We start from the raw sequence: 6730 nt of genomic DNA, 5'->3' as shown, positions 1-6730 counted from the left end.
GTTACACATTTTGGCAGGGATCCTGATTCCTTGATTGTGCCTTATACTGCTGCACAAGTTCAGACCTTGGCAGCCACATCTAGTGATTGGGCAGTTTTAGTTACTTCCTTTTCAGGACAAATTGATAATCATTTTCCAAAGCATCCAATTTTACAGTTTGCCCTAAACCAGGCTATAGTGTTTCCACAAGTGACAGCTAAAGACCCACTCCCAGATGGGACTGTGGTGTACACTGATGGATCGAAAACTGGTATGGGAGCTTATGTGGTCAAGGATAGGGTTATATCTAAACAATATAATGAAACTTCACCTCAAGTTGTAGAATGTCTGATAGTACTGGAGGTTCTTGAGGCTTTTCCAGGACCCCTCAATATTGTATCAGATTCCTCTTATGTGGTTAATGCAGTTAATCTCCTTGAGATAGCTGGAATAATAAGATCTTCCAGCAGAGTTGCTAACATCTTTCAGAAGATACAAGCTGCCTTGTTAAATAGGAGATTTCCTGTTTTCATTACCCATGTCCGAGCACATTCTGGACTCCCAGGTCCCATGTCCTTAGGGAATGACTTAGCGGACAAGGCTACAAAGCTGGTGGCCACTGCCTTGTCTACCCATGCACAAGCAGCAAAAGAGTTCCATCAGCGCTTTCATGTGACGGCTGAGACCTTGCGCCGTCGTTTTGCTCTATCCAGGAAAGAGGCTAGGGAAATTGTTACTCAATGCCAGAATTGCTGCGAATTCTTACCTGCTCCCCACGTGGGAATAAACCCACGTGGCATTAGACCATTGCAGATGTGGCAGATGGATGTTACTCATATTCCCTCTTTTGGAAGGCTTCAATATGTTCATGTTTCTGTTGACACCTGTTCTGGCGTAATGTTCGCCACGCCCCTAACAGGGGAAAAGGCCTCATATGTGATTCAACATTGCCTTGAGGCCTGGAGTGCTTGGGGAAAACCCAGAATTTTAAAAACAGACAATGGACCAGCATATACCTCTCAAAAATTCCGACAGTTTTGTCGGCAAATGGATGTTACCCATCTAACTGGCCTACCTTATAACCCTCAAGGACAGGGCATTGTGGAACGTGCCCATCGTACACTCAAATCATATCTGATTAAACAAAAGGGGAGTATTGAGGATGTTCTACCCTCGGTACCAAGAGTTGCTGTGTCCATGGCACTTTTTACCCTTAATTTCTTGAACTCTGATGCCCAAGGCCACACTGCGGCCGATCGCCACAGTTTAGAGCTTGATAGGCCAAAAGAATTTGTAAAATGGAAAGATGTGCTAACTAATGAATGGAAAGGCCCGGATCCTATTCTAATAAGATCCAGGGGAGCTGTGTGTGTTTTTCCACAGGAGGAAGAAAACCCCCTGTGGATCCCTGAAAGATTGACTCGAAGAGCTCCTTCACAACTCCAGAATAAGAAGGATGGAGGCCAAGTGGATGATGAAGACTCTCCTACTCGGGATGATGGTTCCTAGTATGATGGGAGAGTTACGGTGGGCCATCATGTCTACCTTCCCCCTACCGATGCCAGTGATGCATAATGCCCAGGAGTTCCCTAGATTTTTCACAACTAATAGAGAGTTGGGGCTTGCCTTTTTGCCTTTAGATCCTCAGATACAGAGTTTTCAGGATGAGAGAACCTTGTCATTGGTAGGAAGCTTGTGCTTTACTGTGATTTCTTCATTAAAGGATAATTTTATTCATATGGATCCAGAAAGATCTAATGCTAATCCTTTTGAATTAATGGAAGCTGTACTGATCTTTCTCCTATGGCAATGATTGCTGGAGGATATAGTGAGAAGGGACAGATTACTTTTGATTGGAAAGGGGCATTAGGCAACAGTCTGAGTGAGGGACAGAGCTCTGGATCATCTGATTGGTCCTCCTCCAATGTTAAGTATACCCCTTTTAAGAGAACTAATTATTCAGCTGCTCCAATTTGTGTTTGGCTGCCCTTTATTTGGGTTGTGAGTAATGATACCTTAGGTAAGAATCAGAAAGAAATAAATTGCTCTGCTTAGAATTGTTTTTATGCATTATGCTGGGATGCTATTAAGCACCCTTTTGCTTTGGTAATGCGCATGCCTCGATTTGTTCCAGTTCCTGTTGAGGTGCCAAGTAGTTTGAGTTTGTTTAGGGAAAAGCGAGATTTTTGGGATCTCTGCTATTATTGTGGGCCTGATAGCTGCCGCCGCGGTTACTGCTTCGGTTACCGCCTCGGCCCTTGCACTTTCCGCCACTGTGCAGACAACTCAAACCATTAATGAACTATCAGCCACTGTGACCATGGCCCTAGATAAACAGGCCACTGCCAATTCTCAGATACAAGGAGGCCTGATGTTGGTAAACCAACAGATTAATTTGGTTCAGGAACAATTGGATATATTGTGGCAGATGGCCCAATTGGGATGTGAACAAAAGTTGCCTGGCCTTTGTGTCACTTCAGTACAATATGAGAATTTTACAAGAGCAGCTAACCTGTCAAAAGCTCTGTCTCAACATTTATTACAGAATTGGACTTTTGAGTTTGAGCAGACACTCCGTGAGTTGAGAGTGGCGATCCTGCAAGTGAATTCGACACGTCTGGATCTTTCTCTGATGGAAGGCCTCTCCTCCTGGATTTCATCTGCATTTTCTTATTTTAAGGAATGGGTGGGGGTGGGATCATTTAGCCTAGTTCTCTGCTGTGGAATAGTGTTGATGCTTTGGATGGTGTGTAAGCTCAGAGCCCAAACAAAAGAGACAAAGTGATGGTGGCACAAGCACTTGCTGCCTTAGAACACGGAGCCTCCCCTGACATTTGGTTAACCATGTTAAAGCAATAGGTCGCTGGCCTCCCGGCTCTTGCACCCCACGAGGCTAGTCTCATTGCACGGGATAGAGTGGGTAGGCTTCAGCAGCCCAAGGAGTTGCAAGGCTAAGCACTGCACAGGAGAGGTCTGCGGTATAACGACTTTCTCCTGGGAGATAAGTCATCTTGCATGAAGGTTCTATGTCATGATCTCCTTCCCCCAGAAAAACGACATCGGGACTGGTCAGGGCTCCCTCTGGGGATAAGACCCTGGAGAGGAGCTTTGTACATGTTCCAAATTTGCACATGGGGATTTGACCTCTATCTCCACTCCAAAGTTGTGGGTGTCCTATGGCTTCAAAAATAAATGAATAGGGGAGATGTGAGGAGCCGCCCTCACTATCGCTATCGCCATTAGAAGATGGCGCTGACATCTGCTGTCAGTTGGAGTTAACCGTTTAAGCTGTGCCTCACCCGTCATCTGGGGTGATGTGCAAACCACCAATCCCGGCTCTACACGTCTCACTCGGAGCTCCTAGGCTTATATAAGGGGCTGGGTTTCTTAGCTTGGGGTCTCCCTCTCAGAAGCTGATCATCTATCTCTCAAGATGTATTAAAGCTTTACTGCAGAAGGATCCGAGTGTCCTGCGTCGTTCTTGCTGGCGAGACGGTAGCGCGGGACACCAGACTAATGAGAGCTGCTAAACAAAAAATTGAAATGGTTGTCACTCCAGACCAACACTGAAGATTGTTCTCTGGCTTCCACACACATGTGCCCATGCACACATGCACCCGTGTGAACATTCTCCCACGTTCATAAGTCCAAGCTGCCAGAGAGGGGAAAACAGCATATACTTGGAATTGCTAATTCTGTTTTCCATGCAAACTGTTTCTTGGGTCCCTGCTGTGGGACAATTGCTATTTCTCAGGGTGCAGAAAGCAGAAAATAGAGGAGAAGATTAAAAGATCTGTTTGTGGATTTCACATTCTGAAGAATGGAGCAGACTATGAATGAGACAGACAGGCAGCGTGTGAACTGTTGCTGAAGAGGAAGGAGATGGGAAGGGAGGGTCTCTGGGAGAGCAGTCACAGCTGTGAGGAGGTCCCTGAGGAGACCTAGGGAGAATGTGAAGCTTGCCTGAGCAATGCCTTCAGGGGCGGAGACTTAACCATAAAGATTAATGGCAGAAGAGGGAGGGGGAAATGCAGGAACAGCCAATGAGGACTCTTGAAACAACAGGCCATCCAGTGGTCACCCAATGAGGACTCTTGAAACAACAGGCCTCCTGTTGAGGTGAAAGGGCAGTAGGGAAATTGACAAGTTTGGTGTGAAGTAAGCAACAGAGCAGCTAATAGAATGGCTACTGGGAAGACACCGTGTGAAGAGTTGATTTTACCACAGCGTGACATGGAGGTGAAGCACGGGAGGGCTGACCCCAAGACTGGCTGTCTGATCGCCAACCCCACTCACCCTGCTTGAAAACTGACTGTTTTTCCAGCCACAGCATCAGAGGCATCTTGTGTGCTGGTCCCTGTGTCCAAGCTCTGGGCCGGGTGTGGTGGGAGGGTAAGGTGAGGGATCGCACGAGTAAACTTTGATGAGGCTGCACTTTCTGTTACTCCGTCTCTCCTCTTTAGAGATGTGTTCCATTTTTCTTCTTTTTTCATTTCCATGTGTTGTAATATATATGGGGTTCATTAGAGTGGCTTACGGGCTGTGGCCCAGCTAGTCCAACAATGGCTGTCTCCCAGTGGAAAGGTCAAGAATCCAGGAGTTGTTTCGTCCACGAGGCCGGATGCCTCAGCTGGTCTCCAGTCTACATTGGAATCCCAAAGAAGTAAGTTCTAATATCAGTGAAGGAATGCGCCCACAGCAGGATGGATGAACTTGCCAGCTTCCTTCTTCCATGTCCTTTTATGTGGGCCGCCACCAGAAGGTGTGGCCCAGATGTGAGGTTGGTCTTGCCACCTCAAAGGGTCCAAACAAGAGAGTCTCTCGAAGATGTGCCCCACTGCTCGAATTTTAGCTGATCCTGGATGTAGTCAAGTTGACAGCTACTGAGCCATCTCTCCAGCTCTAGAGGTGTTTCTTACAGAGACAGGCTTTATTTAAGCTTCTTTAAGACTATGGGGTGTATCTGGGCACAGGTTTCTAGATCTCTGTTCAGGATTTGCTGCTTGTAGGATTTTTTTTAGATTTATGTTTATGTGTATGAGCGTTATGCCTGAATTTATGTACAAGTATCACATGGATGCCAGGAGCCCCCAGAGGTCGGATAAATGCTTTGGATCCCCTGGAACTGGAGTTACAGACGATTGTGGGTCACATGTGGGTGCGGGATCTGAACCTGGGTCTTCTGCAAGAGCAGTCAATGGTCTTAACCACAGAACCACATTTCCAGGCCCACTCCCTGTACATCTGAGGACGGTTTGCTAGTTAAACATGACCTTTAGAGGAACACGAGACATCATGTTCAATGTGACATGACTAAGATGTGTAACAGTAACCAAGATGCTGGCTTGAGAACCAGCAGGAAGTGGCGGGATTGGGAAAAGAGAAATAGCCAGGACTTGGAGGCAGGAGTGGCTGCCCCTCTCACTCCCCTTCTACTGCCTATGGAATGGGACAGCTGTCTCAGGCACTCTGAGCCTCAACCGCCTTGTTTGTCAGGTGTGGGTAAGATTAACTACTTTTCAGGGCTGTTGTAATGCGCATGAGGTGACTCACACACCATAACCCTGATCAAAACCATATTATTCCCATTCTATTTATCTACAGGGACAGTAACCAGCCCAGCCAATAACTTACCTCAGAAAACAATCCACACAAAATGTACTTAAATTGAAAATTAGTAGTTATGCTGGCAACTCGAGCTCTCTTAAATAAGCAGGAACAGACTTACTGGTAATTACTTGATAAATCTTAACCATAATTATGATACTCAAAACATCAAAATTCTCAAATCTCTGAAAGACTCCATGAAGCAATTTCCTTTGCAAAAATAACTTCACTTGCTTTCCTTTGCCATACAAGTGTTAAAGAAAGATGAACTAAATGTGGCATTTTTTTCATGAATCCTGTTTTTGAGTTAATTCATGTATTTCTAAGGCTGAAAATATATCTTTGGGGTTTATTTATGGTGGATGGGAAATGACTCAGCCTCACTGCATCTAGGGAAAGAATAATAAAAAGAAGCAGGAGATGCTTACACACAAAACACAGTGAGGAGGCACTACTTCCCCCACATGCTAGGAATCCCTATCTAATGTATGAATTCTGGACCAAATTGTGTTGTGGGTGTGCACAAGAGAGGACTGTGTGGACACAGGTTTAGCCCAATAGAAAGCCTTTATGAGGCACTGGCAACTACACCAGATATTCAGAGTCCCAGTGTAGCTCCGAGCCTTTCTTAGTGTGAGCTTTTAAGCACAAAAACCATGTCCTGGGTTGACATACTTCAGCCCACAAGAACAGTCAGCCAGAAGCAAAACTACAGATGCCAAAAAGCAAGGCTGGTACATTTAGAGACTTTCCCATAGCTACGGGCTTTGATGGATTAGGTCTTCGTTTTCATCATGGCAGGTAGTGCTGTCTAGGTTCATGGCCTGAATGGTATTTCCATCATGGAGTCAGTTGTGCTAAGGTCTGGGGAGCTACTAAGGTTTGGGGCCCTGTTATGGTTTAAGGCATTTACTCTTAGCAGACACATTTACACAGATCAAAAAGAGTGGGTGGTTCATATCTTAGTACCCTACATCTCCATGTCTTCGCTGAAATGGCAGGGATTCATATGTGCAAGCATGTGCAGAAACCAGAGCCCAACCTCAGGTGTCAATATGCCCTGCTGTTTTTGTTATACCCAGATCATGGAGTCCCCCAAAGCCCAACAAGGAGTCCAAATCCTGTACGCAAAAGCAAAGAGCCT

Source organism: Mesocricetus auratus, unplaced genomic scaffold (genome assembly GCF_017639785.1).
Source record: "Mesocricetus auratus isolate SY011 unplaced genomic scaffold, BCM_Maur_2.0 Super-Scaffold_100013, whole genome shotgun sequence".
NCBI classification, from domain to species: Eukaryota; Metazoa; Chordata; class Mammalia; order Rodentia; family Cricetidae; genus Mesocricetus; species Mesocricetus auratus.
Note: the sequence above shows the minus strand (reverse complement) of the source record.